The sequence below is a fragment of the Bufo bufo genome, chromosome 6 (genome assembly GCF_905171765.1).
Source record: "Bufo bufo chromosome 6, aBufBuf1.1, whole genome shotgun sequence".
NCBI classification, from domain to species: Eukaryota; Metazoa; Chordata; class Amphibia; order Anura; family Bufonidae; genus Bufo; species Bufo bufo.
This window is the reverse complement of record NC_053394.1, coordinates 119,650,660-119,675,930: the sequence shown is the minus strand read 5'-3', so window position 1 is coordinate 119,675,930 and position 25,271 is coordinate 119,650,660. Positions and strand designations below refer to the sequence as shown.

General features: G+C 45.3%; 1 protein-coding gene across 3 annotated transcripts in view; it reads left to right on the top strand.

Annotated features, from left to right (window-relative positions):
* Positions 1 to 1,640: 1,640 nt before the first annotated feature.
* The window catches only part of PKIG (cAMP-dependent protein kinase inhibitor gamma), a 50,247-nt gene continuing 26,616 nt past the window's right edge, over positions 1,641 to 25,271 (top strand). Inside the window, exon 1 of one of the 3 annotated variants that reach the window (XM_040437464.1) lies at positions 1,641 to 1,708. The gene's annotated coding sequence lies outside the window, so the exon portion shown is untranslated. Of the gene's footprint in view, positions 1,709 to 12,223; positions 12,442 to 15,226; positions 15,333 to 25,271 lie in introns of those variants that run through there. The other 2 variants (XM_040437463.1, XM_040437465.1) reach the window with 2 other exon arrangements.

Sequence of the window (25,271 nt, the reverse complement as noted above, 5' to 3'; positions counted from 1 at the left end):
GCCCTTTGGGCTGTGACTCTGTGGGGAGCCTGGTTCTTTGACATGACTGGTGTAAGGCTCCGTATAAATAGGATGAATTTATCTAGTGACAGACCTATTACACAGTGTACCGGTAGGTAACACCCTAATAAAATAGAGCGTGTTATGAGCCATAAAGCCTCCATTATTGCTGTATAGAATCATAAAATAGGCTTTCTTGTAAGATCACAAGGCCCCTTGGTCTATGCAGATCACACGCCATTGAGAATAGTTAGAATTTTAGATGATATTTTTGGTCCATATTTTCAAAAACTTTAAAGTCTGTATCAGGAACTTGCAAAAGTAATGGAGGCTTTAGAGCAAAATGAACATGGAGGCCTCCTCATCCCTCACTGTTCACTGGTTAGGGAACAGCCCTAATATCATAAAAGCAGAGATCCAGACAGCAATTAAAATGGTTGTAGATGCTACCCAGAAATATCATTTGGCGCCTCAATTTTTAGGTTTGGGAGCCAAAGGTGCCCAAGTGATTTTGTTTTCTAAAGCAGGAGCCCTAACATTCACTTAACAGTCTGTCTCCAGCCACCACTAGAGGGCGCTTACTGCATACTGTGTTATTATTTACAGAACGCTCCTATGCTCCTTCTAGTAGCGGCTATAGGAAGTCATGACGTAGAGCACATTGTTTTCTCTAAACACTTAAAGCGGTTTTCTGGGACTTCCTATTCCCTCATTCCATCATTTCCATGACCAGCACCGGGGCGGTTCAGTGGACGGGGCTGTAATCCCGTGGAAGGGACTCTCCCTCATCTATCGGCGCATGCGCAGAGTAGCCTCACTGCCTCAGCACATGTGCTAATAGGTAAGGGAGAACTCCTTCCATAGGATTACAGCACTCTTCACTGCACCGCTCTATGTTGGTCCTGGAAATGATGTGCATGTCCATTCCAGGGACTGGAAATTCAGGTTTAAGTAGGTGGACCTGACGGCGCTGGAAGAAATATATCAACTCTGTAGCTCTGAAAAGAACATTTGCTTCTGTATCCTTAAGAGGTTGTCTGGCCTAGAAGTGGACAACCCAATGGTTGGAACCGGTGCCCAGTAAAAAAAAAAATTGTCATTCTGGCACATGTGACGACTGAGGCCAGCTATTGGCCGCAGCGGTTACAAGATGGAGCTGCTTCTGGTTTGAATTGGACTAGAATCGGCCAGGAATGGAGCAGTGGCATGGTGGGACTGAAGACAAGAGAATTATAATTTTTTTTTTATACTGGACACCGGCTTCAACCATTAGGTTTTTTGCTCTGGACAACCCCTTTTAACGTGTCACTAGGAGTGACGTGTCGTTCTGACACATGTGACCACTGAGACCAGCAATTGGCCACAGTGGTTACAGGATGGAGCCATTTCTGGTTCGAAGGGGGATAGAAGAGGCCGGGAATGGAGCAGTGGCATGGGAATGGTGGGACTGAAGATGTGTGTGTTTTTTTGTTTTTGTTTTTCTTTTACTGGACACCGACTTCAACCATTGGGGTTTTGGCTCCGGACAACCCCCTTTAATGTGTTTTGTTAAGACAATGACCTTTACCCGTACTCTAAATCATTCTCTTTACATAGGTTCCTATCATGATATTAATGGGGTGCTCCCTTTGCATTTGCAGTCACCGATTTGCTGGATGAGGAGCAGAAAGATTTCTGTAAATCCATTGAAGCTGTGCAGTCCCCGCTGGTATGTAATCCTTCCAATATCTAACAGCGTCCACATTCACAAGTAAATGCCTGTAAGCCGCCATGTGTCATGAGGATCACAATGTCTCATTGCACCATAGAATGTAATGATTGTCAGTGAGGTTGTGACAAGACACCTGACACACTGCAGCGCAACAGTTGCACAAAATCAAACCCCATTAGATTTTTGGTTGCAGGTCACAAATTGCACGCGGCTTTTCCTCATAGACCACAATGCAGGTCGCTTGCGAGCTGCCTGATGCTTTTCTGGGGTTTGGCTGTGTTTTTACAGCATGCGTTCTGAGACTTGCTGTCACACCACCCGTCACCGTGTATCCTCTAAGGCTATTGGAGGTTCCGACCAGTAGTTTCAGTAGAGACTGGTCAATACCAGTTTAACACAAGAAACCAGTGGTGTATAACTGTTGTCAAGTACCTTTTTAAGGGAGGTTTCACACAATCTTGTTGGTGTTTTATTTATTTATTTATTTATTTATTTATATATTTTTACTTTTTTTCACTGTGTTTTTTATGCAGCCAGATGATAATTGTTTTGTCGCGTTGTTTTTAGCTTATAGCAGTTTTTCACAAAATGCACTACTCTCTAGGTATGGCGTTTTTTGCTGTTATGTTTCCCTTAGGCCTCATACACACGGCCGTTGCCCAGCCGTGGCTGTATTGCAGCCCGCAATATGCGGGCACCGGCCGCGTGCTCTTCCCACATCACGGATGCGGACCCATTTACTTAAATGGGTCCGCAATCCAGAGTTGCGGTGTGGAACAGTGTTTTTGTCTGTGCCTCCGCACCGCAAATTGCGGTCCCCAATGCACGGAACGGCCGCACAAGGGCTGTGTGCATGAGGCCTTAGGCTAATCCATAGGAGTTTTAAAAAAAAACCTCCTGTTTACGGTATACAATAATAAAAGGCACAAACGAAGTAAAAATGTGCTTTATTGGTGGAGGAAGCCTAAGGCCTCGTTCACATCTCGGTAAAGCAGATTCGGCAGGCTGTTCTGGCAGAGAACATTGCTCTAGTTCACCTGCTGATCCCCATTGACTGTAATGAGATCTGGAGGTGATCTGGCCGCTTTCCAGCATAAATGCCGGCTTTCGGCTGGACAAATCCTTTGCATGCAATGTTTTGTTGTCCGGCCAACAGCCGGCATTTGTGCAGTATTAGTCAGCTGGATGTACTTGACGGAGATGTGAACGAGGCCTAAGCGAACCTTTGATTGTGTATCCTGTGTGATAATAGTGTGTTTTGTATGTGGTAGAGCTTACAACTTGGAGAACCTATAGATCAGTGATGGTGAACCTTTTACAGACTGAGTGCCCAAACTGTAACCCAAACCCCACTTATTTATCGCAAAGTGCCAACACAGCAATTTACCCAATTTAATACTACAGTCCAATACAGTCCAATCTTTTATGTACTTTATCACTAAGCTATACTAGCCTGCCTACTGTATATTCAATGCGCTGCTCTGACGAATAGCAGGAACAGTCTAAGGGTCCATTCACACATCCGTGTGTGTTTTACGGATCCGCAAAACACTGACACCGGCAATGTGCGTTCCGCATTTTGCGGACCACACATCGCCGGCACTAATAGAATATGCCTATTCTTGTCCGCAATTGCGGACAAGAATAGGGCATGTTCTATTTTTTTCGGGAACGGAAATACGGACCCAGAAGTGCAGACGGCCCCATAGAAATTAATGGGTCCGCAATTCCATTCCGCAAAATGCGGAACAGAATTGCGGATGTGTGAATGAAGCCTAAGGCATATTGGTACACCATAGACTTTTTCCAGGGTGCAGTTGCCCACAGAGAGGTCTCTGAGTGCCGCCTCTGGCACCCATGCCATAGGTTCGCCACCACTGCTATAGATGATATGGGCCAGCACAAAGGGGGTCATTTACTAGCGCAAAACAAGTGTAAATTAGTCTCAAGAACCTGTTCTTGTGACTTCTTAACGTCAGTGCGACAATATTTTCTAACACAGGGCGTTTTTACGCAGTCCTCACCATTTTGTAAATGACCCCCCAACGACCCAGGCAGTGACTACTAATGTGCAGCTAACCTAAAAAGCTTCTATTTTTTTTTTTTATATGGATAGATAAGTTTCATTCCTAATTAAAAAGTCCCATGGATTTCCAGATACAAGAACAGAAGCTTTTGTCAATAAAGTCTTTCATGGAGATTATGGTTTGGGTTTCCTATTTGGAATACTTTGTCTCCTCTGGACTCTGTGTATGAAGGTTCCCTACAGTTTATGCCGTTGACACATCGGCTGGAGATCTGTAGTCTCAATCAGTATATCCATACTCTCTGTAAGGTCGGTTCTCACCGGCCGTTCTCACTACAGTTGGGATATTCCGTTTTTGGTGAACACCACACTGGAGAGCTTCCCATGTGCCTCAGAGCTGAAGTCATCACCTGCAACCTTATTTCCCTGCCCAAAGAAATAGTCTGGAGTCAGTGTGGACATCCTAACCCTACAGGGCCACTGTTTTCATGGGACCACCTTGTTCTCTCCATGTCTGTTCTGTTCAGCAGGGAATAGCTTCCCTGAGTGAGGAACCTTCAAGCCATATCTGAACCCCATTGATAAGACTTGTGGAATGGGGCTGGAACAGCTAAAGAAGCTATCCATGGTGAAAGCCCTATTAAAGAGTCTTTGAGGACTCACATTAGTAAGAATGGAGGTAATGGACAATATATCGCTTACAGAGCATTAAAAAAGCATGCCTATCTTCTTCCAAAAACAGCACCTCACCGTCCACAGATTGTGTAAAGTATTGCATTTACTTCACTAAAGACTGAGCTGGAATGCCTGACACAACCCATTAAACAGGTGTCACATTTTTCCAGAAGAATGAGTCAACGTTTTCTAGTCCTGTACAACTCCCCGTCAGGCCGGAATATCTATCAAAGTAATTTTTGCTTTGCAATATTGCAAATTGTGAATGGAAAGTAATACCACCTAATGCACATAAATCGTGGGACTTTCTGCTTCTCAGCAACACGTTCAATATCTTGGCCTAGAGAAAGTCAATACAATTATCAAACCATTTTTCTGCTTCCCCGGCCTAAGAGATAGAGGGATCAATGGTCCTCTCTGTATTAGCATAGGCTCTCATTACAGCAAAGCTTTTAATGGGAATAGCAGAAATGATCCACGGTACTGCGAGAGGAACTTGGCCCATAAACTTGGTAGGAGAAAGGTGTAAACATGGCTGCTGTCGGCACAGAAAAGACAAATCTATCGTCACACAAGGTCCATCAAAGTTCATACATTGTGGCCGATAGTTTGACAGCAAGTGTAGCACTGTGAACTCTGTTGGAATTGCGTACTGAGGGATACTCGCTGCGACAGAGCTGGGTTCTGGTGGACAGTTCCCATCAGTAGCCATGTTGGGTGTCTGTGCAACCCGACTCTTCCTCCCCACCCGTGCTTGATAGCAGCTCTTTGGTTTCTCATGGCACACATTCTAGTGACGTCAGTGAGCAGCTCCTGTCCATTGCCATTATGTATTATACTTAGTCTCCAGACCTTGGCCTTGTTCCTGAACTTGTCTCTGCCTAACCCTCCTGCATTAGTCTGCCTGGTTGTTGTGGTGCTAATCTGATTCTGACCTTTGCCTCTTTCCTGACCTATGCATCTGTCTAGTCCATTGGATACCTTGCCTACCATTTCTGAGTGAACTCCTCCTAGACCTCAATAATGCTTCTGTATTATCTCTTGGCCTGATGCTCCCTGTCTGCCTTCCTGGTGACGAACTTGTGTTTAGTTTCTGACCATACCATTTTGTCTACAGCATTACTGTCACCAGTACAAGACTAGTCCAGGGACTACGACCTGGGGACTCCATGCAGCGAAGTCTAGATCCCTGTATTAGTGGTAAAATGGTGAAATCCCTTAAATTCTGCGCTTTGGTTTAGCAAACCCAAGTTGTATTGAAGATTCACGACATTCAAGACAGAGCCTCAACGCAAATGTCAACAGAGCCTAAGGGTATGGCTACAAGGGCAGTTTTGTAAGCCAAAATCAGGAGTGGATCATAAAAGGAGAGAAAGTTTAAAGGACAGATATGACTACATTTTTTTATTCACTCCTGGTTTTGGCTTCCATATCTGCATCAGAAAACCTGAATGTGTGGCTGTACCCTAATAGTGGTAAGTCAACTAAACTAGTGTAGAATCATCGGGTGCATCCCATCCTTCCAAGCTGCTTGCAGGTTTGGTCAGATGTCTTCAAGATTTTTTTTTTGTTGATTTTGATTTAACACTTCTAGATATATACCATGGATGAGTGAAAAAAAATCAAAGGTGACTTTTGTCATACTGTTAAAGGATGAGAATTTGACTCCTATGCCAGGAAAAGGTAGATGGATGCATGGTGTGCGCCAAGACAATCCTAATGCCTCTCACCGGATGTGTCATATACCGATTCGGTTAAGATGTTAGTTTCCTGGTTCTGATTCATAGATACCAATAGGAAACAAACCAACAAAAGTAGGCTCCAGCAACAAATTTCTAGATGGATTGACTACCTGGAATGTATGCCACCATATTCACAACATATGGAAGGTTGGAATAGATGTAGATCGTGGATATTTGTAATGGACACACAATCCAGATGTAGGCACATCCTCCATTCATTTTTGGTTTATAAACACTAATTTGTAATGGGGGCTGTAAAGCCTTGTGCTCCTCATAGCGAAGCTCCATTCTGCACGTCTTCCCTCACAATAGCGTTTTCTGTAGTCAAAAACCCTCACTCCTTCAGTTCTTACAAGTTTCTCATGTTTTTAGAGGGATAGTTTTGGTGATCCCTTACGTTGGTCAGCCTTATTGCGATGGAGCCTAGTGCTGTAATGAATGTGGCCTGTGAAGATCCAGTCCAGAACAAGGCACTGTAAACACAAGTGACAGACTGAAAAATGACTCTGAGTGCATACTAACAGATATAAATAGAGGTTCTGCGCGTGAAGGAAGCTCTGCTGACCTGCACAGTATCCCTGGGAAGAAAGGGGTCCTACACCTGACGTCTGCCAAGTGTCTTCAAGATGATCTGAAGGTTCATCTGCAGGGGAAAAAATTGTATCCCATAAAAATGTTCATGACAATTTTCCATCAGGTAGACATATGGACCTGTTAATAATCAGTCATATCCTTCCAAGTTCATGTCTATTCGGACTCATGCACACAACTGTGTCCCTATTGCATCCACAAACCACCGAACCGCAAAATACGGACACCTCCTGGGTGCGTTCTGCGTTACTATTGCTAGGAATTACTATTCTTGCCTACAATAGGACTTGTTCTATAATTCGCAGAACTGACACACGGATATGTTTTTTTTTGTGTTTTTTTTTGCAGACTCATAGAATTGAAAAAAAAAAAAGCGGATTGGACATGGATACAAAATAGGGTTGCGTGCTTGAGGCCTCATGGATAAGACTGTATTGTCCGCATGCGATCCACATTTTTTGAGGATTGGATGTGGACCTTTTCATTTCTGTCTCTGTATGTCAGTTCCACAGCTCCACAAAGAAGATGGAACATGTCCTATTCTTGCACATATTTCGGACAATAGTGCGGAATGGGCGTAACAGAAAAGTCTACGGCCCCCGCCGACTGCTAAAAACTTTTCAACTCCGGCCGTGCGGCTTATTATTGTCGCATGGCCAGTCAAAAAGGGGACTTGTTACTATTTTTATGACTAAATAGTCGCAATTCCCTTGATAAATGACCCCCATAATGTGTTGTGTTTTTTTTTTTTACAGTGAAAGGTGACGGATGGCGCTCTATATCATCTGTCAGAGGCATCCGTTTGATGCAAGAGCCATAGAGTATGCGTTGAACGGAAGCCATAAACATAATTTGGTGGATGCAAATGGAACATTTTCCGTTTCTATCCGTCATTCATTGATTTCAGTGTTAAAAAGAAGGAAAACGGCTTTGTCATGTTTCCACAGATGTTCCCCCATCAAAAATAACGGAAACCTGACAGAACGAACACAAACTGAGCGCAAGTGGGGATTAACATGGATGATTTTTCTTGTCCTCTGACTTAGGGCTCATGCACACAACCGTATGCATTTTACAGTCCGAAAAAAATGGATCCTCAAAAAATACGGATAACGTCCGTGTGCATTCCGTATTTTGCGGGACGGAACAGCTGGCCCCTGATAGAACAGTCCTATCCTTGTCCGTAATGCGGACAATAATAGGACATGTTCTATTTTTTTTGCGGAACGGAAATACGGACATACAAAAACGGAATGCACACGGAGTAACTTCCGTTTTTTTTTGCGGACCTATTAAAGTGAATGGTTCCACATACGGTCCACAAAAAAACTGAATGGACGCGGAAAGAAGATACGTTTGTGTGCATGAGCCCTTAACAGAATAACCAGAAAAGACCTCAGCTATACTAGTATAATTGGGTTACGCTCACACAGAGGGGGCTATTTACAAAGACCGTTTTTTTTTTTTTTTACGCCAGTCTGTTTCTCCTCTGCACTGCCGGAGGATTCACCTAGCTTATGACCAGGTGCAGGCCTCATCATAAATTTGGCGCACATCCAGCAGTCCATTCGCTGGGAGTGAAAACTAGACCAGCACCTGACTGTAGTAGTTTTCACTCCTCTTTTATGACTCTTTCCGGTAAAAGTTAGTAAATTTTTCAGGGCTCATGTCCTTGTTCCCCTCCTCCCCCAAGTGTCGAGGACAGTGCAAAAACGCTCATGTGACAAAATATTGTCGCAACTTTTTTTCTGTGTACGGATATTAGCAAATGACCCCCTGTATGTTGAGTAAAGCCAGAATACAGGGTCTTGCTGAAAAACATGGCGGCTTTCTTCCAAAACTAGCCCCTGAGTTGTGAATAGGATGCTGCTGCAATGCCACACGCAACCCGTGGATAACGCCTCATGCACACAAACGTATTTTGTTTCAGTGTCCGTTCCATTTTTTTTTTTGCGGATAGAATGCGGACCCATCCATTTCAATGGGTCCGCAAAAAATGTGGACAGCACACCGTGTGCTGTCCGCATCCGTATGTCCGTTCCGTAGCCCCGCAAAAAACATAGAACATGTCCTATTCTTGTCCGTTTTAAGCATTGTTACAGTGGATCCGCAAAAAAAACAAACAGATGGCATAAGGATGTCATCCGTTTTTATTTGTGGACCGCAGAACACATACGGCCGTGTGCATGTAGCCTAAGGGCGGTGACGTTTTCACAAGGAAGCAGTCACTTTTCTAACCCTGGACAAACCATTTAAGTAATTTAATGTGTTCTCAAACTCTTATGTTTTATGTTTAACCCTTTGCTCTGCAGAACTTGATATATTTCCTCACTGAGAAGTCGTTTGTGCCTCCCCCGGGGAAATCTCCCAGCTGTCATATGCTGCACACTTGCTTCCTCTTAGTCCCGGGTGTGGGAAGCAGGTGGATTAACACTGACTCATCTTACTGCGTCCCATGCACAGGATAGAGGTTAGCGCAACTTATTTAAAGGGGCATGAAATGAATATCCTTCCTGCCTCAATAGGGCATTGTCATCTCATCCAGCCGTCTCGGTGGGGATGTGTAATTGTGTAAAGTTCATCGCCATGTGAATCGCGCCGCTGGCATTTCAAATAACAAGGAGAGATTTTTAATTCTGGCCCCAGGGACTCCTCCACTAACTCGCAGGAACCAACCAGACTGGGGAAACGCAACCGAAGGAAAATGCTATTTGTTTGCCCTAAAATGGGTCTTCAGCGATGATGGCTGAGCACAGGTATGTCATCTGTGTGACCACACTGGTTGTAGGGTGCATTCACCCCCCCAGATTTTGTCTGAGTTATTGTTATTTGCCAAAAAACTGGAAAAGATCCAAGCAGAGGAAAATTTAAGGAAAATCATTGCATCACAATATCTCGTGTCAGATGACCGTCTCAGCTCTGCTATGTTGACAGACTCCACTCTGGTAGTTATGACAAACTGGGCTCTGTCGCTTCTAGATATATCAGAGAGTCTACGGATATGACCCCACGGTGCTGCCCACCCTCAGCAGCCAGTGGTTACACATGCCCCAGGTTGGGGTACAGCCAGCAGCACCATGGGTTTATACCCTTGGTATTTAGTAATACCCAGAAAATCAACCATTAAAGAGGACCCGTCGCCTCTCCGGACATGTCTATTGTAGCAAATACTTTTAAGCCTCTTTCACACGGGCGTTGCGGGAAAATGTGCGGGTGCGTTCCGGGAACACCCGCGATTTTTCTGCACGAGTGCAAAACATTGTAATGCGTTTTGCACTCGCGTGAGAAAAATTGCGCGTGTTTGGTACCCAAACCCTTGGGATCGGTGTTCTGTAGATTGTATTATTTTCCCTTATAACATGGTTATAAGGGAAAATAATAGCATTCTGAATACAGAATGCATAGTAAACTAGCGCTGGAGGGGTTAAAAAATAAAAAATTAACTCACCTTAATCCACTTGCTGGCGCTGCCGGCATCTCGTCTGTCTCCTTCTGTGCTGAACAGGACCTGTGGTGAGCATTCATTCCAGGACCTTTGAATGACGTCACTCCGGTCATCACATGATCCATCACCATGGTAAAAGATCATGTGACGTACCATGTGATGACCAGAGTGACGTCATCAAAGGTCCTGTAACTGTACTTAATGCTCACCACAGGTCCTATTCAACAAAGGGGACAGAAGGAGATGCCGGGCTACGCGATCAAGTGGACTAAGGTGAGTTCAATTATTTTAAAAAAAAAATTTAACCCCTCCAGCGCTGTTTTACTATGCATTCTGTATTCAGAATGCTATTATTTTCCCTTATAACCATGTTATAAGGGAAAATAATAATGATCGGGTCTCCATCCCGATCGTCTCCTAGCAACCGTGCGTGAAAATCGCACCGCATCCGCACTTGCTTGCGGATGCTTGCGATTTTCAATCAACCCCATTCACTTCTATGGGGCCTGCGTTGCGTGAAAAACGCACAAAAAGGAGCATGCTGCGATTTTCACGCAACGCACAAGTGATGCGTGAAAATCACCGCTCATGTGAACAGCCCCATAGAAATGAATGGGTCAGTATTCAGTGCGGGTGCAACGCTCGTGTGAAAGGGGCCTTATTCTTCGTCACATCATAATCCTGTTCTATCTTTCCTCAAAACTCTGCTTTGTGCTGTTCCTCTGGTATGCCTCCTGCAATCGTATGATCTGGGTGGTACATGTTTGTGGTGTGTCCCTACACGCTCTGATACCGTCCAGTGCCTCTGTACGGTCACACCACTTTGGCGAGGGAAATGGTAACCTCCAGGTTGCAATGTATGCATTTGTTTCTAGGAGGAATAACTGAGGAATGACACAATGCAGAGTTGGGCCTCATGCACACGGCCGTTCCGTGCATTGGGGACCACAATTGCGGTCCCCAATGCACGGGCAACATTCGTGTAGCGGGCCGGACCCATTCAACTTGAATGGGTCCGTGGTCTGTCCGCACCGCAAAAAAATATGACACGTCATATATTTATTTGCTGTGTGGAACAACGGAAAGAAACACCACGGAAGCACTCTGTAGTGCTTCTGGTGTTCCGTTCTGCATCTCCGGAATTGCGGACCCATTCAAGTGAATGGGTCCGCATCCGTGATGCGTGGTGCACACGGCCGGTGGCCATGGATTGCCGACCTGCCGCTTGTGGGCCGCAATATGGCCACAGCCGCCCAACGGCCGTGTGCATGAGGCCTTATAAGAAACAATGCCTCTTTGGCCTCCTGCACACGAGGCCAAAGAGTGCTGCGGCCCGCAATGCACGAACACTGTCCGTGGGGCAGCCGCAGCGGATCGCGGGCCCATTCACTTTAATGGGTCCGCGATCCGGCCGTTCCACAAAAAGATAGGAACGGAAGTACGGGATGAAACCCCACGGAAGCACTCCGTAGTGTTCCGTTCTGTGCTTCCGTTCCGCACCATTCCGCATCTCCGGATTTGCGGACCAATAGAAATGAATAGGTAGGCGTGCGATCAGCAGAGACATTTGGATCACTGTATCCTCGCCGTATTGATCAGGATACCACACTAGCTACATGACAGCCTGGCACAAAGCTGGCAACACAACATGGTCGGACCCACTACCTCCCCCCTCCTCCCCTGGTTTCTGATTGAATTGCTCCTAATGTGTGTATAGAAAGTGAGACCCTTGACTGATTGTACTGCGCTGCAGGATATGCTGTTGCTATATAAGCCATGGAGTAGATGGGGTGCGTCCTGTGGACTCGCTTAGTGTCCCCAAAAGGAACGTCTCATACAAGGGACATTCCTGACCTCCATAGTGGATGACGTGTGACGGTACGGTGGTAGAGGTCTGTCCACCATGTGCGGCAGTCAGCACATCAGAGCCCAAGGCTGTGACTATACAACCCGCACGGGATCCATTTAATCCCCAAATCCCAGTGATAAAAGGCACAATGGCGAGGTTCCTGGAAATGCAGGGATGAAGCTCGGTGACAATACAGGGCTGTTTGTACACGCAGGAGGGATCTTTTGTGTGGTTGGGTGACATCACTGAGTCTAGTATTGGATTACAGCAGACACGGGAACCACCCACTGCAGCCCCAGTATCCAGCAGTATGAGGCTGACTGCCTGGACGCTGGCACCCTGGGCTCTTCCCTACTGATCCATCCAAGTTCACTCTGCCTGGGGGGGGAGATCCAGCTCTCTGTAAGTACCACGCCATAGTGTAGAAAACCCAGGGGTGCCCCGTCCAGGTGGCATGGGCACTTGTGTGACCCCTTTAAATACTTAGGCTTTGCGATCATTTGTGCATTTTATATGCAGCTGGTAACTAAACGGTTAATTGCAGAAGTAATGGATTCCTTGTGCAGTGATTCGCAGAGTCTTGAGCGTTCTGTCACCTTCCAGTTGTTGCTGGAGGGCTTGCTGGGTCTTGTAGTCCTACACTTGCTGGTGTTTGGCGGTCTCTTGACTTTTTTGCATTTGCTATGGGTTTCGGGTTTAACTCTTTCCTGAAAGCTTTGTAACTTGTAGCTCTCTAGCTGTTTGGCAGGTGCTGCTGCGACTTGTAGTTCCACCATGGCCACGGATCCGATGCTGAGGCTATCACGTGTTCCCTTACTTCACTGGTCCTAACGACTTGTCTAAAATCTTGGGCAACCTGCAGCTCGGTTTCCGCTGGCATCTGCAGTTCTACGGCCGCCATAGAGCCACATGTTGCCCCTCTCCTGTGCCGTGGGGCCAGGAAAAGTAGCTAGAAAACCATCATTTATTATTGATGTTACATATGTTAGTGAGGCAACTTCCATGCATTATGTAGCAGAGCTGAGTTTGTCTATTGACACAACCTTTGGCGATACCGTAATGTGCAGTCTGTCATTACCAAGGGCCTACCGCGCGCCTTTAGGAAACCCAAAAGTTACATGACATATTCAGCTCCGCTACATTTGCATGTTGGGAAATATTACGCTGTTGCAGTGCCTGTTGTTTTTGGAAGAGTCTCCTTGGAGTAAATGTCACATTTCCAGTCTGCATTGAATTCCCCTGTGTGACATTTCTGCAGCCGGGGGCATCTCTCCAGTGTATACCAGTGCATGGGGTTGGCACGGCTGGTGTTAATATAAGGTCATGTTTAACATACATGCAAATTTAGATGTGGACCTTGAGCAGCAATGGTATAACATGGATAGAAGATGATCCAAGCTTCTCTCTCAGTTGTGATCCTCCTCAGCCATACGGTGAGTCTTATTTTTATTAATGGAGGCGCTATATAGCTTTTCAAAGACCCTAAGATTCCTCTCTCCTAGCACGTTTCATTGACCCAAATAAATCAAAAACATGGTTGGATCCTAGGCACATGGGTTACGTGGCCCCTCACATTTCTTCAGACATGGTTTTGGAGTTCTACCAAAAGCATAGGTTAGATGGAACTTAAAAAACTAAAATGGCCTAGAGCCCCTCCGTAGTTGAGTCATGTATATAGAACTTTTGGAAAAGTGCTCTGCAAGTTTTTGTTGTACATAAGTGTGAACCTTCTGCTGGAAGAAGAGATGGAGATCTTGAAGAACTTTGACTTGCATTGTGGTGGAATTGGTTGGGGTGGATTGCATGTACAAAGGCAATGGTATAACACTGGATGGCTGTACACGGAGTACTGGGAGATGTTGTAAGGACCCACCAGTGGGATGGTTGTTTTGCTGTATGATTCTGCTTGTGGGCATTAACTTTTGACTTTTCCGATAAGAATTTATACGCCTAAAGGGGCTCCTAAGGTTTGTCAACCACACATGTGCTAAGCCGTAGCATTACATGTGTTTAGTTCTTTTAATACAGTATAATGCCGGACACATCTAAGAGCCCAAACAGTAGCTCCAGAAGCTCCTGTACAACTTCATCATAGAGTATCTGTTCCATTCAGCTACATATACTCTTACCCAGAAATAATGCCATATGCTACCCAAATAAACAGTGCCATACATTGCCCAGATAGAGCCATAGGTTGCTCAGATAAATAGTGCCATACATTGCCCTGATAAATAGTGCTATAGGTTGCTCAGATGAATAGAGCCATACCTTTAATTGCCCAGATAGGGCCATACGTTGCCCAAATCGAGCCATACATTGTCCAGAGCAGGCATCCTCAAACTGCGGCCCTCCAGCTGTTGCAAAACGACAACGCCCACAATGCCCTGCTGTAGGCTGATGCCTGTAGGCTGTTCGGGCAGTTTTACAACAGCTGGAGGGCCGCAGTTTGAGGATGCCTGGTCCAGAGAAATGGAGCCATGTGTTGCCCAGATAAATAGAGGCAATACAACGTCCATAGCTACGCCTCTGCTATATAACCACTAAGAACCAATTTAGGTGGAAGCTGTCATTAGGTTTGAGGCTACTAAACCACCTGCACGACCGTATACAGCTGAGGTTTGGCCATCTAAAGATGCCCCAGTGACATCTGACTTCCTACCAGTAGCGTGTAACTATGTGTGACTTCACTTCACTTGCTAACAGAACATATACTGTAAATTCAGCTCAGGTGCCATTAGCCAACCTTACAAATGACAGGTCAGTTGCCCAGTTGTGACCAGTAGATGACAGGCTTTACTGGTATATGCCTTCCTCACATCTGATCTGTGGTTTGATTACAGGCGTAGCATATAATGGGGCACCGGCCATGCAGTCAACATGAATGTTTCTAGTTGGCATATAGTTGGGATTTTTTTTTTTTTGTACACCTATAATAATTTCAAGCTGGCGCTGTTTGGAGTGTTTGCTGTTTTTTTTTTTTGCTTGCTGGGCTCATTTGCTTTGTCAATATTGTATTTTTTTAATTACGTATGTTTCAATTTTATTTTTGGCTGTTAATTATTATACGGTTTAGGTTTATAACGGTCACAGTAAAATAGGTTTATATATTAACTTTTCATCTTCACCCTCCATGACGGCACCTGCCCACGAGATTATCCTCCTCCGGGCAGGAACAGGAAGCTTAAAAGGGCCCTCCTTTCTCTTCTCTCCAGTGTCTTCATGTCCCTTCCAGGTGGGGAGAGGAACGTCGGCGCAATGCAGCAAGTTCTGTCATCCAGGCCTATCTTGGGCAAGTGAGTCTGAGTTTTAGAGTCTGCTGCTACAGTGCATCCGTGCCCCGCAACCTTCCAACGCCAGTGCGGGTGAGGGAGTTATAACTGGCATGGCGGCGACGGGACACTCACGGAGAGCAGTCAGTCTGTTACTGTCTATCCGCTGTCCAGCGGGTGGCGTCAGCAAGCCTTTGGGACGAGGCGGTCCTGTGCTGTGCCTGTTCCTGACGTATTCTGTCCTGTGACGTCAGGCAGCGTCTGCGGCGATTGGCTGGAAAATCTGGCGCGCTTGCCAGACGGAAGTCACCCTCTGATGTGTGGTGCATGCAATACTATTTAAATTGGGTCGCTTCTTTCCATGTTCCTATTGCCATCATGTCGGAAGCAGAGGAATGTTTAGAGCTTGTTGCCGTAGAGGTCAGTGTATTACCCGCAGCGCTCTGTCTGGTTGTGTAATACGTGAATGTACATGCTCCTTTCTCTTTCTTGTAGAATGATAAAGATGAGTCTGTTAAAACTAAAGCTGAATTTAGACGCTGCAAGGAGCAGGCGATTGTCGGAAAGGAAGCATTTTACATGCAGCGATCACCTCCACAGTATGAGGACGAGTAATGTCTGCTGCTATCGCTCGTCCCTATACAAACTCCTTGTTCCTCGGCTACCCCGAAATAATGATCGAGGACATTTTTTTACCCAATGAATGACCGTTTTGCTCGTTCATCAGGTGATATGTGGTGCCTTTACACAAGCCGATTATCGGGAACGAGCATTCGCAGGGACACTTGCTCCAGATAAATGGCCCGAACATTGGGTGGTCTAAATGTGGTTTTAGTCTGTGTACTCTAGAATGCAGCATGTGTTCAGTTAAATTGCCCGAAAAAGTACAAAAAAATTTGTACGAATTATATTGTTAGAGAGGAAGTCCCTTCTCTAAGAGTTGACATAAAAAGTCTAGTGCGACAGGAGATTCGATTAGCTATGGCACATCTAGACCTAGGGGGAGAAGAGGTGCTCCTACGTCCTGCTCTTCTTCTGGATCTGTTACTGACATTGGTTTTAGTAGATCTGGTATGGACTCTGAGTCATCGGATGATGATTTTGAATATAAAAAATATTTATTTTCTTCTGAAGACACTAATGAGTTGTTAAAAGCGGACCGTGCAACTATGGACATTAAGGATGTTAAGGCTCAGAAAACGGTTCATGATGAGATTTTTTGTGGTCGGAAGGAAAGAAGAAAATGTGTTTTTCCAGTACTTATCAGTTTGCATTCTTTAATTAAGCGTGAATAGAGGAACTCTGATGGGAAAACATTTCTACCTAGGACCATGAGGAGCACACTACCATTTGATGAACAGGATGAAAAGATTCTGATGGAAAGCAGATGTATCCCTAAGCAAATTGTCTCAAAATAGTTAATTATCTTTCGAGGACATGGGATCAATATGCAGCGACCAGGCCGCAGGGGCAATATGTGAGTGTTGGTGGGCCGATGGAGGTAGTAGTTGTTTACTCACTGGGCCGGTGTGCAGTGAATGGAAGGACAGCACTAGTTCCTTCGGGGCACACTCTGTTGTCCAGGGACTCCTGCCAAATGGTGTTGAGGTGCCCTTGGTTGAATGGTTTAAGGTGCCGTGGAGGCAGGGTCCCTGGTGTTCGTGACGCCAGCACCGTTGGGTGCAAAAGAGGGTGGTAGAAAGCATGGGGAGTCAATGGTTGTAAAAAAACTGAACTTTTTACTTAATCAATTGCCTTGAGGTAGTTAGTGCTGTACATTTACATGGCAAGGGTGACTACCTATATGATGCATACACGATTGGCTTAGCTGCAATCCTAGACACAGGCTTGACAATAGGAGCATTGAGATTTTCCTTTGGCTGGTCTGAGAGAGTTCCTTTCTAACCGTCCTCCCTATGTCCACACTCTAGCCGCCAGATACTATATATAATAATGACTCTTACTTGTGTTTGGCAACCCACAGGGCGGTCTCCCTAACGGCAGGCATGAATCCTCTGCTCCATTGTTTGCACTGGTTGCTTTCAGAAACACTGGTCCACAATATCCATAGAGGTATGTGGTAATGGACAACCTTGCGCCTAGTCGTCCGGCTGTGTCCAGGTGCTTTTAGGCTTCTGGTCACTGGTGCTGTGGAGTCCATAAGCTAATGCTGCTTCTATCTCCACTAGACTTTCTCTATATCCACAGTTTACTCTGGTCTGTGCTAGGTAGCTGTAGGTAGGTTCTTCACACTCCCTCAGCTTGGTCAGGGCCAAGGGGCTAAGATAGCAGCTACATATTGGACTTTGCTTCTCCTGCTCCTCACACATCTACCTCTCTCCTTAATCCTCAACTAACTTCCTTTCTTCTACCTCTGACTTGACACACGCTAATATATATGTGTGTATGAATGGCATAAAATGATATACATGAGATTTAAGGGGCTCACTTCCAACACGGAGTGGGACCTCATTTCACCTTATGGATTCAAAAGTTGATTCTTGCCTAAGAAGGTGGGAAGCCTCCTCAGCTTTGTTTAAGCCCAATCTTGCAACCACTTGTGTTGCTAGGTCACTGGTTAATTCAGGTGAAAAAAATAGTTAAAAAAAAATAATACTCCCTATGAAATCCTTACAGACTATTTTACCCTTCCTAAGGCAGTAGATTTTTCGTCAGATGCTACTGCAGATTCTGTGTGGGTACTGCTCTTGCTAATATAGTAAGAAGGGCTTTATGCCTAAAATCTTGGTCTGGAGATGTTCTTTCTAAGATGAAATTGTGTAATGTTCCCTTTCGTGAGGAATTGCTTTTCGATTAAAGATCTAGAGAAAAATTTAGAAAAGAAAATATCCCAAAAAGGAAAAAAATATATCCCTTTTTAAAGTCGGATAGGTTTCAAGACAAGAAAGGAAAAGCAGATAAAAAAGGGGGTAAAAAAAAAACGGGTTTTGTTTACGGTAATCCCAATAGTGCAGGGCTCCCAAAGAAATGACGCCAGGAGTCCTGTGGGAGGGAGGCTGAAGAGGTTTGTGGAACTTTGGAAACAAAATTCTTCAAACCCCTTCGTAATAAACACCCAGTCACAGGCTTGCATTATTTCATTCCTGAAAAACCCTCCCACAGCGTTCAAAACCACTCCAATTCTGATTTCGGACTTATTACATGAGACTCTAGAGAAGGGAGTTGTGGATTTAGTCCGATAATAAACCTGAAAAGATGAAAGTTTGTAAAATGGTCAATAAAATCTTCTGCAAGGAGTGTAAATGTCATCTTTGGACTTATAAGATGCTTACTTTCATATTTCCATTCACCCGTTGCATAAAAAAATTCTTGAGGATTGTGGAGTTCTAAATTCCAGGAATTACTCCCAGAATATTTACAGAAATAATGTTAGAAGTGGTACGGTAGCATGGTTAAATGAATATGGTTATCATTCCCTTTTTCAGGGAATGGCTGATAAATTGGTGGAAATCTCACATGGTTCCCACCCTGAAAATTGTTTTTTTTGGCAATACTAATAGACTCCGTTCATCTGATGTGATTCCTTCCTCCAGAGAAAATGCAGAAGGTTCAGGGTCAAATCGAATACTTCAATGTATTTGTATTGTTTGAAAATGTGTCAGATGATCACAATGTACTTTGTGTAAACTGTTATCGTCTGTTTGTACTTGAAAATTTGAATAAAAACCAATTTTGTAAAAAAAAATAAAAAAATCTAAGACTTCAAAAAGAAAAACTCCTTTTCAGTTTGTCAAGCTATGGCCCTGATAGGAACCTTCACAGCCTGCATTTCGTTGGGCGCGGCAGTGTGTTATTGTACATAAGAGCCCCTATCTCTGCGCCATCCAGCGCAGGGCAAGGGAGAGCATCAGGGGGGCTGCCTGGGTGAAATTATGTGTTTGTCCGGGTTCAGCTCTGAACCTGGACGACCCCTTCAAGTCAAGAGGACGAATTTATGAATAGCTTTATTGTAGAAAACTGGCAAAAATTCACAAATTTAGTCGCAAGCCTAATTTGCGTTGAAATGTGCGACTTTTGTCTTATATCCACTTCTCTTGTGTGGTTTAGTGGGAGTTGTATGGTATCCAGCAGCCTGGCAGATTTCCTATAATTTCCGCCAGAAATTGCCATAAGTTATAGTACAAATCTACACCAGTGATCCCGCTGTGTATAACTCATAGGAGCTTTCTGCAGCAAAACCTTGTGAAGCTACACTTGCCCGATAGGCTACAGTATTGAGGGTGGGATCCCCAATCCCCCACCACCCACAGGACACTCCAAAGACTAGGCACGCTATTATTTGTGTCTCTTCTTATTTTCCCTGGTCTTTTCGATTGTACAGACATTTTTAGGTGTCACCTAAGGTAAGATAAGGTTTCTAAGCTTTGCCAGGGAAATACTTGGACTCCACTGCCATACGTCATATCCCGGAGCCTCGCCGATTTTTCCTGCCATAATAATATAGTTATATAATATAATTGAGGAACCGAAATCATTTGTGCAGATATGGATTTTGGGACGCTGCCATAAAAATGTCGAGGAAGTGGCCTGTCAACCCCACCAGCCATATGTCATCCGCTTTGTGGTCACACCTTTCTGCTGCGGACCAGACTCACTCGCCGATTGATCTCTTACCCATTATGATGACAGGAGGCGTCACGGAGCAGAATGATCCAGCTTACATCAGCGGTGTGTGTGTGCGCCGCCGCCATCGCTTGTGTTATTGTTTCCATTGGACAGTTTGATGTAATTACTATACTGGGACGACCAGGCCGGGAGAGTCTGTGCAACTTCCCCATTTTATTAACTCTTTGTGCACACTAGTCGTGCAGAAAGTAATAGGAGAACGCCCCTCCTGGTTAATCATCAGAACATTAGAAATCACAGAGATCGCATAAAAGCACTCCGCTGCTGCAGTACCTCTTCTGAAAAGTAGCGGGTGCCCTTTATTTCAGCAGGTGGCACAAGACAAGAAAGTTCATACAACTGGGGCCTGTGACTGGGCGAGATGAGCGGTGCCCTTCTATGCGTAATTGGTTCACTGTGACAATTATACAAGTAATATGGCCGCTGTCTCACATGCGTTATATCATAAGCGACATATACTGAAGTAGTGTAACCGTGTTGAACCAACCTGTCGTGTAGCTCTGGGACAATGTTCCAGGCCGTGGATTGAACCCAGTGGGAGGTAATATGCCAGTTAAAATGTCAGGCTATCTGTACTGTAGCGGTAGGTAGGTTGTAACCTGATTGTTGCACTGGGAACTTGGTGGCCCTGGAAAAAAAAACTAAAAGTGGCTCCAATGTTGTAATGTTGGTCCAAAAGGTGGGGCAACACAGGTAGATGGAGTCAATACAAGTTGGCAGGGTCCGTAGTACCATAGGGCAGCACAGAATACCATCCCACAGAACCAAATACCACGGTGCATCACAAAATACCTCCTCAAAAGCTGTCCCTCTGTGGTGACCATCAATAGCTGGCACAGTCTGTCCTCATCCAATTGTCTCTAACAGGGGCTCATGGGCCCTGGTGTAAGAGTTCAGCTTGGCCCTCCTTTCCTCAGCGCTTTGTGGCCGGGGGCAGGGAAACAAATAGCCTTCCTGCTGCCTGAGGCAAAAATTGAACCCCCCCCCTCCATGCCAAATTCTTGACCTAACCCCTTCCCTCCAGCCAGTGGTGTAACTTGACCAGCATGCACTTTCTATAATACCGTTATCTTCTTATGTGGCACAAGGGTCTTTGGACCCCCTCAGGTTCCTTATAGCTACGCCCCTGGTCTCTAATATGAATATGGAGCAGGGGGCTTACGGCGTGAGATGTGGGCCACAACACCAAGCCAGCCCTACCTTCAGCATGCTGCCTGGACTTCCTCTAATAATGACCCCTGTGGTTCCCTCAGTAGTACGTACCCAGCCATCAGCAGTGAGGAGGCCTCAGGTGGCCCTATGGGACATCGACCCACTAGGAAAATTTCCTGTGGGGTCTATGGCCAGTCCACCTGTAGTGGCAGCTCACGTCTAGGGGTAACTTGCCAGTCGTAAAGCCTAGTTATATATTAAAAGACTAACATTTTATGCTAATGGACATGTGGCAGTTGTTCCATGCTTTTTTTTTTTTTCTTTTCCATAGAGATAGCAGAACTTGTTCTTTCTTAATGCCCATCTTAGGGTAATGTGCCAAGGCTAATGTGGTCATATACTGAGATGGTTTGTAATCCAAGTATGCAGGCGAAGAAGGTTGTAGTGTATAGTAATGCCCAACAAGACGTCATGGCCCATTGGTATGTACCAGCAGTGTGAAGAATGATAAAGTGGCAAGCACAACAATATCCGGCTGTAATAATTCTGCATGACTGTACGGTTATTAATTATTACTAGTTATTGTGCCCATTACATACATCATGTTAATAATGCCATTAGATAATGATGCCCAGCACAGTGTGCCAGCACTAATGCTGACTTCCAGTACATTGGTCATAACTGAACTAAAATGTAATATCCTAATCCTAGGTGAATTGTACAACCCCAAAGAAGAATGTCAAAATGTTTGTACCACAGGGTTTTCTGGGAGTTAAATAGGCCTATAATCAGATCGTTGGAGGTCTGCACCCCTGCCAATAAGCTGGCAAGTGCTGCGGGCTCTTTCTAGCCCATTGATGTCACATCCATCACTCACATGGTTTTTGTCCAGCTCAGTCCCATTTAAGTGAATGGGATTGAGCTGCAATACCAAACACAGCCACTATATGTTGTATGGCGCTGTGCTTAGTATACATGAATAGGCCACAGCTCTCGTCTGAGCGCTGCAGCATCGGTCACTGATCAAATATTGATGACCTATTCTGAGGAGAGCCCTTCTATGACGGTAACAAAGCAATATACCCCGAGTTGGGCTCCATTCAGACGTCCGTATGGATGGTCTAGATCCATTCTGCAATTATGCGGGTGCCAACACATTAATTTCCCTGCACTTCTGTTCCGTGGCCCCACACCTCCGTTCCGCAGCTCCGCAAAAAAAAGGCATTTTCTATTATAGTGCCCGCCATGTGCACATGGCCAATGTCAGTGTTTTGCGGATCCGCAAAACACTTACGGACGTGTGAATGGACCCTTATAGTTGTCTGCTGGGTATCTGTGTAGATGATCATTCTGATGTCAACAACGTTTCAGGGTATGAACTTCCATGACCAGTTAAAAAGATATTCTTATCTGAACATTTTATGGCATATTGATTCCTTAAATGTCCAATCGGTGTGGGTGTCACCTCTGGAACATGTTCCAGTGTGAATGGAGAGCAAGCCATGCGTGCAAGGTTTTCTCCATATACCGGAATGGGACTTCTGAGAACAGGCGAGCGCTGGCCTGGCTATTTTTGGAAGTTCCCTAGCAGTGAATGGATGGAGATATGTTCTTCACTCATGTCATGACTTGTTCTCGAGATAGGAGCGGTTCCCAGAAGTGGAACCTGCACCTATCAGACATTTATGGCATATCCTATTGATAATGTCCAGATGGCTCAACCCCTTTTTAAGAGACTTTTTATGAACCTTGCATTCCAGTTTTTGTACCAGTTTATGTTCTTTTACGTCATGCTTGCCAATGTTTGATGGGTGGGATTCGGGAGATGGCAGGGAGTGTTGACATGGCACTTATGGCAGTGTTATTGAAGTTGAAAGAATTAAGATTTTCTACCAGTTATGTCAAGTCTTTTATTTCCTCGGGAGGTAGCGGCGCCATTTCTGTCTTGCAGCCACTTATCTTCCTCCCCTCCATCGTCTGCAGATCCCGCGGAATACTCTGAAGCAGGGGTGTTAAGCTCCTTTTCACCGAGGGCCAGGGGCGGACTGGGAACTTAAAGTGGCCCTGGAAAAAATACTAACAGTGGCCCCGTTTTGTAGTCGGGTCCGAATTAATGGAAGGCAGGGCCAGCAATACCATATTGTGGCACATTATACCACCTCAACAGAGCCAAATACCACAGTCCATCACAAAATACTGCCAGCACCACAAAATACATCCCCAAAAGCTTCCACTGACCGGCCTTGAGGAGGGCCAAGGCGGCCCTCTGGGCATCGGCCCACCGGGACATTTCCCTGTAAGGTCTGTGGCCAATCCACCCCTGCCGAGGGCTACATCAGTGTTATGGTTGCCTTCAAAGGGTTTTTTATAATTGTAAAAATGTATGTATTCGGCTACATGGCGATCTTGGTCACGCCCAAGTATCCCTGTGTAGCAGTGCTCCCAGAATCACAATATATCTAACATGGTTACATTTTGTGTGATTCTGTGGTTGCGGTTTTGGCAGATGTGCGAGTCGTACTGCAACCCCATTCATTTCTATGGGAGCACTGCTTCACTGCGATACTTAGGCGTGACAGTTGTTCCGTGACAAAGTTCGCCGTTTTGACTAACCCTAAATGTAACTACTAAATGACCCGGGACACCATCACACACCTGCTGAGTGAGAAAAGGAGTATAAGGTCTGCAAGACATCATGAAGAGGACTTACCACAAGGAGTACAATGGAATGTGTGGAAGGATAATGTCGTCTAGCACTCCCGTATAAAGCGAATATGGAGTGGGGACGGACCGCATCCTGAAGTAGAGATTGTGCCTGCCCAGGATGAAGACGCCCCCAGGAGGAGTGATTCAGGTACTATGGGGGAGATTTATCAAACTGGCGTAAAGTAGGACTGGCTTAGTTGCCCATCGCAACCAATCAGATTCCACCTTTCATTTTCCAAAGGAGCTGTGAAAGATGAATGATTGGTTGCTATGGGCAACTAAGCCAGTCCTACTTTACGCCAGTTTGATAAATCTCCCCCAATGTATGTAAAGTGCCGCACTTGTACTATGTATTAGTAGGACGCCGTGGCATGCGTATAGGGCCGGTATCTAGAAAAGGGGCAGGTGCTATGAAAGGTTTGTGGCACGAGCGCCATGTTTAGTGTGGGTGCAAGCAGAAAGCACCAGCTACGTCCTCCAGTGAAAGTGAAGAGCCGGTTCTTCTGCAGCCAGATCTCGTGAGGGCCACAGGGCTCGAGTTTGACACGTGCTCTAAAGTCTATCACCAAAAAAGAAAACTCCATTTTGACACAACATATGAACATTTCACAGTTTCCATACAATATTGAACCGGTATTATTACTGATTTACTTGTTCTTATATTGGGCCGCTGGGCTGTGAGGGGGTTAACCCGACACCAGCTGCTCAGAGGATGAACAGCTGCTGTAGCAAAGCATCATGGGAGGTCACATTTTATCAAATTACCCTGACGCTTGCCAGCAGATGTTTTCACCACAATTGTCGCAGGCACTTACGGCATTAACCAGGATGTGAACAGCTGAAAGTTATTTCCACAGATATCTATTCATAGTGGAGTATCGCTCTGTCAGACAGGCTGCGCGTTACTTTTCCATACGTCCTACTCGAGGCTGCCATTTTGTCGGCCAAGGGTCAGAGGCTTCCTGGGCCTAAGTGTGGCAATGTTGCCCATAGCAACTAGCCAGGTGTCTGCTTTTCTATCCCCGTCTCTGGAAAGTTAGAACTGTAATCTGATTGGTTGTTATGGGCCTCAGAACCATTTTGCTTTCTGCCTTGTTTTCATAGCCTATTTTGGACTAGAAAATGGCCGCCTTTCGTTGCAGTAAGGTGGTATTCTTACCTTTTTTTTAAAGGGGTTGTCTCATCAAGACGACCCCTGGGCATCATTTTTCTGAATCGGGACGCTCTCCCTGTCCGAAACGAGGACAGCTGGAGATGCTGGGAGTAGTAGCTATGCTACAGCCACAGGTTGGAGCCCTGTTTTTAATGTAGGGCATGGATGCATTTCCACAAATCGTTTGTGCAGCTCTTATGAGGGATCTCCGTTGGCGGGGCGGCAGTCTTCCTGTGCATTTCTTATGAATCGTTTATTAAAACCTCTTTTATGGTTTTCTCGCCCTAGATCCAGTAATGTTCATA